This window comes from Mustelus asterias, unplaced genomic scaffold (assembly GCF_964213995.1).
Source record: "Mustelus asterias unplaced genomic scaffold, sMusAst1.hap1.1 HAP1_SCAFFOLD_728, whole genome shotgun sequence".
Classification (NCBI taxonomy): domain Eukaryota; kingdom Metazoa; phylum Chordata; class Chondrichthyes; order Carcharhiniformes; family Triakidae; genus Mustelus; species Mustelus asterias.
The window spans coordinates 26,326-33,431 of record NW_027590677.1 but is presented as its reverse complement, the minus strand read 5'-3'; positions in this window follow the sequence as shown (position 1 = coordinate 33,431).

Below are 7,106 nucleotides of genomic sequence, written 5' to 3'. Positions count from 1 at the left end.
CCAGGGAGACCCCCGTAGCCAGCTCAGAAACAGTGCTTGGCCACGTTGATCTCAATAGTTATACATTTGTTCTGGATATTTATAGGAATCCAAATCCGAGCGGGAACATTTGCTCATACATTTTTACAATACTTATAAAGTGGCCTGTCTGGTCAGGAAGTTCCCTGAGAGACTTGTCAATTTGCATCTGTATGGTGTGTGTCCGTGTTAATGGGACTGCCTGTTCTTGCCCCGGTGTTTGTATGTGTTTCCCATTATCCTCTCGATGTGTCCCCTTATCTAAATCGACCTCTACTTTTTGTGTCTGTATTCTATGCTTGCGAGATTAGGTGTTAATGTCATTTTGTCCTGCTGTGTGTAGGGGGATTTAATCTAATCTTTTATTCTTTTTACCCTAGTTTATTAAGTTCCTTTGCCTGCCTTGGCCATTTTATTCCTGTAATATTTTATTGACAGTCCGGTTATGCCATGTAACCCACTCCAGGTCTTGACTCGCAGATATCCCGATCTTCTGGCCAAAGGCCGGTTCAAAATGCAGCTTCGTGCTGTTGCTGGGCAGAATAAGGATCTTTTGTCGGCTTTGAAATTTAAGGTCTCTCAGCTGTGCAGAGGGGGATTTAAACAAATATCCATTCGGATGTTCCCCAATGCATTGTGGGCACGTTATGAATGGTGCCAATCAGTCCAATAAATGAATATGTTTAATGAGGTGAATATTGATGAGATAATAAAGATATGGCTTTGGAAAATGGCCGACTTCACCACAACATAACTATCCCCCTTAACACCCACCTCCCCCACTACCCAGACCGATCGTGACCCCTTCTGCCCCCCCCCCCCACCGATGTGGAACTTCTTGCTTCCATCTGGCAGTCCCAGCCCTGGGGCTGAAACTAACCTAGCTTTCAACTCTGCATATGCTGTCTCTTGCTCTTGTCCCCACTCTATACTTTCCAAGGCTGGCTTTCCTCCCTTCACTCGTCTCTGAATTGGCTCCGCGATTCTTGCGAAGTCAGGGATAAAACTCCTACTGTAATTGAATAGTCCTAAAACTTTTCGGACCTCTCTTACTGTAACTGGTCGCGGCATTTCTTTAATGGCGGTTTTGCGATCTGCGGGCATTTCTTTAATTCCCTGAGAAATTAGGTGTCCGAAGTGCAGGACCTGGGATTTTGCAATTTGTTCCTTATGTGGGCTGACTTTCAGCCCGGCTTTTGCCAATCCTTCTAGTACTGCATACAGGGCTGCCTTGTGCCTTTCTGCTGTTTTGGACGCTATTAACACATCGTCCACATACTGGAGGACCGTATTGTCCTCATGCAATTTCACCCTACTCAGGATATCGCTCATTGTTCTGTGAAATATGGCAGGACTGTTATGAAATCCCTGTGGGAGGCGAGTCCATGTATACAGTTTCTCTCCCACAGTGAAGGCGAATTTGTTTTGGGATTCTGTGTCCAGTGGAAGGGACCAGAACCCATTTGCTATATCTAGCACCGTGAAAATGTTGTGGTCTTGTGCCAATCCGTTTAAAATAGTCGAGGGGTTTGCCACAATGGGGTGTAATTTAGGTGTTACCTTGTTCAAACCTGTGTAATCGATGGTGAGCCGGTAGCTCCCGTCAGGTTTTATAACTGGCCATGTGGGGGAATTGGTGGTACTGGTGGTTTCCCTGAGGATTCCCTTTTCTATTAAACCATTGACTATTTCTACCACTGCCCCTTGTGCTTCTCTCTTGATAGGGTATTGTCGGTGGGGCTTGTGTTCCGGTCCTGGGACTTTTATCGGTTCTGTGTCGGTTAGTCCGGTATCTAATTTCGTCCGAGCACAGGCTTCGGGAATGGAAGCGCAGATGGCTCCGAACCCTTCTTTTTCTTGATCCCAATCTCGGGCCACAATGGTGGCGACCCCAACCGTCCCCAGGTGGCTAGCTAATGTCCCTATTCTGGTCTTCCTACTGTCAGGTTGTGGCCAAATTAGTTTCCCTTTCCCACAATCTATCAGCACCTGGTATTCCCTCATTAAATCGTTCCCCATGATTGTGCCCTCATTATTCTGACATACGTAAAATTGCATTGGAATATACTTGTGGTTGATTTCTACTAGTGTGGTCTCGCTAAGATTGGCGGGTATTCTCTCTCCTCCTACCCCGGTTATGTGTATTCTTTGGTAGGTTTGTAATTGATATGGCTGCTCCTGTATCTACTAACATGTGGCATTCCCTACCCCCTACCAAGGCTTCTCCATATATTCTCTCTCCCTCTTTCCTGTTTTGGATGGGAGCTACGGGTTGTGAGATTTCGACCAGTGTTGGTCGATGAGTGGGGTGGACGGACACCGGCTTCTGTCGGGATTCACTGTCTTCTGTGGGCGTGGCGACACTATTCCTCTCCTGTCTCCCATCTCCCTGGTTTGGGGTCCCTTCTCGTCACCCAGGTGGATTCCGGGAATTGGTGCCCTCGGGGCTGGTCTATAGTTGTCTTGGGGTCTCCCATGTTTCCCCCAACACGTTGCCTCGGTGTGCCCTGCCCTGTGGCAGTGGTCACAGTGGGGCCCGCCATTCTCGGGTTTCCCTCTGAATGGTGCTCCCCTGCAGAATCCAGCCATATGCCCTGGCTGGCCACACGTGTAGCAGCTGAGCCCGGTTCTCCCCTTATCTCCGTTATGGGGGGTTCCAGTTCTCTCTCGTCTGGGCTTTGTCTGGGCAACCTTCCCTTCTTTTACCCCGCTAGCCCACTCGACTAGCTCGTCATAGTCTTGGGATGCTATCACCCCCATCTTAAGGATTTCTTGGTGTACCTCTGATAGCCTGTCCTTGAATGCCTGGATAAAAGCCCTGTCTCTCCTATCCACATTGTCCTGTCCTGAACACTCCCTATATACCTGGAATAATCTCTCTCCAAATTCCGATGCACTTTCCCCCTGTCCTTGTTTAGTATTTGTGATCCTGCTCCAATTAGTGGGGGAGTTCCCTAAGACCCGTTGGATTTCGGTCTTAAATAATGTGAAGGGTGCCTGCTGGTCGTCTATCTCAGCCGTTGTAGCAACGGCATGTGTCCACCTTCCTCCATTATAGTCCTGTGCTGCTTGGGCCGCTGGCCCTCCTGCCACCAACCTCCATTTATCCGCTGGACAGGCTGCCCTGACCAGCTGGTGTATGTCCCTTAAATGTAACTGGTGTCCTACCCAGAGTGAATCTAATTCGCCCCAAAATCCCAGGTTTGCGCTTCTGGGTTTTAACTTCCCCAGGGATGCCATAATCTGCTGCCTTTCCCCTGGGGTAAAAGGTTTATAGGTTGCTTTTGGTTGTGCTAACGTCCCTCCTCTGGTGACTGGCGCTAGATTATAATTTTTTCTGTCCCCTTCTGATACTGGAGCGGTTGCATGTTTCTGCACTGACTCGTATGAGCGCCGAGGGTCCGTTTCCTCTGATCTCTGCTTTATCTCCGCAGTGTGGTTTCTGTGTTTTAATTCCCTCACTCTCTCCTGCAATACCTTAATTTGTTCTGTTTCTTTGTGTCTCTCCTCCATGGAGGCATTCACCTTCTCAATTAGTCCAGCTAACTGCGTCACTAACATTACTCCCATTACTTTTGTTTTGTCCCGTTTAACTGCGTCTACCCACTTTCTCTGATCTCCCAAAGTTTGTGATGCGTTCCACCCGTTCCGTTTCATCTTTGCAACAATCGCTTCTCTGGCTAACAGATACTTAAAAATGAGAGCAACTGCAGTTTCTCCCTCAATAACGTGGTCTGTCATTTTTCTGTCTCGCAGTTCCTGCAACCCCCATATGCTGGTTCCAACAGTAAAAGTGCCCCAACTCTCTCTCTCTTATCTCCTGTCACTGATACTGCTCCAGCACCGTCTGTTTTGCTGTAGGGTCTCGTAGTGGGGTCCCAGTGGGTCCCTGCCCCTGTGCTCCCCCAACTATTCCTGACACCTCACGCTTGGTCTTTTTTGTGTTGTCTTATTGGGATGTGTGCTGGTCTTTAGTGGGTTTGTCGGCCCCTGTCCCCAGCCCCTTTAAGTACAACGCCTCCCGCTTGGCCACCACCTCCACTAGCAAGATTGATCCGTTACCCCAACAAGGGAGTCTCAGCTCCCTGGTACCCTGCTATGGACTGTGGTGTTCCCTACAGACGAACAAGGTTATCAAACTCCGCCCAGGTCCCGAATGGATTCTCCGTCGCCGTGTCTCTTGGTCAGGATGGATCGGGTCCCCTCTTCCTCAACACTTACACATATGTATCTGATATCAAAGCCCCTGTTATAATTAGTAACTGTATCGACTCTGAGGTTGTTCGTCCCTTCAGAGTCTGTGTTGTTACCCGATTTACAGTGTCCGTGCCTTGCACCCTGAGTGCCTGTGCCTCTTAGCGCCCGCTTCAAAACCCAACCTTAGCGTGGGAGATTTCTCCTCTTAACGTCCGGTTTAGGGTAGGGCACCTTGAGTCAAGCACTCCCTTGTCCTATTGCCTTGGCACAGACAGCGGTTTACAATCCTGGGTTCGTTACACCAATTAGTTCTGCATGCGGTTCTTATATTTATATTAGTCTTAATTCCTTCTTCCTGTTATCAAATAGCCCAAAACCTGTTATCTTTACCTCTGGTCCTCTATTTTTATTAAAGTTACTGACCTTCTTCCACGCGGTCGTTCTGACCTATACCTCTTTAGTGCAGAATTCTGTTTCAATTTAAGAAACTTAGGCAAGATTATACAGTTCTACAAGACAACAATATTTAAAACGGACAAACCCTAACCCTTAAAGGTACTTCACTTTGAACGGAGACTTGTACTCGCCTTTGACTGCTCTGGATTTTTATCAGATTCGTTTAAGTTTGATCCCGGCTTCCAGACCGTGGCCACCAGTCAGAAGTCAGATATCAAATCCTGAGCCGACTACGCCATTTGTTGTAGGGAAAAATCCCTTGTCCCAGTGCATTCAAGGAGGTCGAGTCGCAAGGCAAGGTTCAAAGCGTTTTTCTTTATTGTACAATTACTGTGATCCCAGGGAGACCCCCGTAGCCAGCTTAGCAACAGTGGCTTGGCCACGATGATCTCAACAGTTACACATTTGCTCTGGATATTTATAGGAATCCAAATTCGAGCGGGAACATTTGCTCATACATCAGTTGCAGCTGACTGGAAGAAAATGCATTACTCAGAGTTGGCCATGATCTCCCATTCGAAAGAAATAAAATTAATTAGCAGTTTTAAAAAATAGTTAATCAGAGTTTGAGCAAAACGATAGCGTTCGCTTTTTGTCAAGTTTTAAAGTTTATTTATTAGTATCATAAGTAGGTTCACATTAACACTGCAATGAAGTTACTGTGAAAATGCCCTAGTCGGCACACTCTGGCGCCTGTTCGAGTAACACTGAGGCAGAATTTAGCATGGCCAATGCACCCTAACCAGCACACCTTTCAGAAAGTGGGAGGAAACCGAAGCACCTGGAGGAAACTCACACAGACACAGGGAGACTCCGTCCAGAGAGTAACCCAAGCCGGGAAACGAACCTGGGTCCCTGGCACTGAGGCAGCAGTGCTCACCACTGTGCCACCGTGCAGACTGAATTTTCTGGGGCCACACACCTTGTGCCACTTTGGCAACTTCAAAATTCAACTAAAACGGCAACTGATTTCTTTAAGAGATGACACTATACTATCCAGTAAGAAGTCTCACAGCACCAGGTTAAAGTCCAACAGGTTTATTTGGAATCATGAGCTTTCGGAGCGCTGCTCCTTCATCACCTGATTAACATTAACCTGGCGTTGTGAGACTTCTTACCATTCCCGCCCCATTCCAACACCGGCATCTACACATCATGACTATGATTCTCCTTAATCAGGTGACTCACCTGAGGAAGGAGCAGCGCTCCGAAAGCTCGTGATACCAAATAAACCTGTTGGACTTTAACCTGGTGTTGTGGGGCTTCTCACTGAGATCAAAGCTTAGTGCAGTGGGTAAAATGGACTGACGTATGAGGAGAGATTGACTAGGTTAGGATTGTTTTCACTGGAGGTCAGATGAATGAGAGGGGGATCTCATAGGGACTTATAAAATTCTAACAGGACTAGACAGGGCGGATGTTCCTGATGGTGGGAGTGTCCAGAACTAGGGGTCACAGTCTGAGGATTCGGGGTAGACCATTTAGGACGAAACGAGGAGACATTTCTTCACCCAAAGAATGGTGAGCCCTGTGGAATTCATTACCGCGGGAAGTAGTTGATGCCAAAACATTGAATGCATTCAAGAGGTGACCAGATCTAGCACTTGGGACGAATGGGATAAAAAGTTAATGGGAGAAAGCAGGATTAGGCTATGGAGTTGGACAATCAGCCATGATGGCAATGAATGGCGGAGCAGCCTCGAAGGGCCAAATGGACTCCTCCTGTCTTACCTTCCATGCTTCTATGACAAAGTTTTGTCTCGATTTGTGCTCCACACAAGTACTAGATAGTTCCATGGGTACAATGGGTTTAGAGGGATATGGGCCAAATGCGGGCAATTGGGATTAGCTTAGGGGTTTTAAAAAAGAAAGGGCGGCATGGACAAGTTGGGCCGAAGGGCCTGTTGCCATGCTGTTAACCTCAATGACTCGAAGTAATTGTTCATATTCCACAGGCCTTCAGAAGTTGCAATAGCATCGTATTTAAAACCAAGGAGATTTCAAATAATGGTACTTTAGTTTAGCTTTTAGATAGTGGAATTCCTGTTACATCGAAAACTAGTTCCAGTGATGCAATGTATATAAACACCAAAATTATTTGTTTAGCACCAAAGATATTGATGTGTGAAGCCGATGACAACCAATTCAGAATATACATTTGTACTTGGGTATTAGCTGCCAGCTAAACACTTTACATTAGCATAGCAAGATTGATTCAATGGCCCTAACTTCACCAAGACAGATGAACAAATTTGAATCGTTTTGTCAAACCCACAATAAAGGCTTTAAAAAAAACATTTTGCTGTGAACACAAACAATTCCAAAGCTGAAATTAAGGGTTTAATCCAATTGTTTAATCATCTCCTCTTGGCACAATGACAATGGTATGGAGTAAAAGAGACTGCACAAAACCATCACAGTACAATGCATTTAAT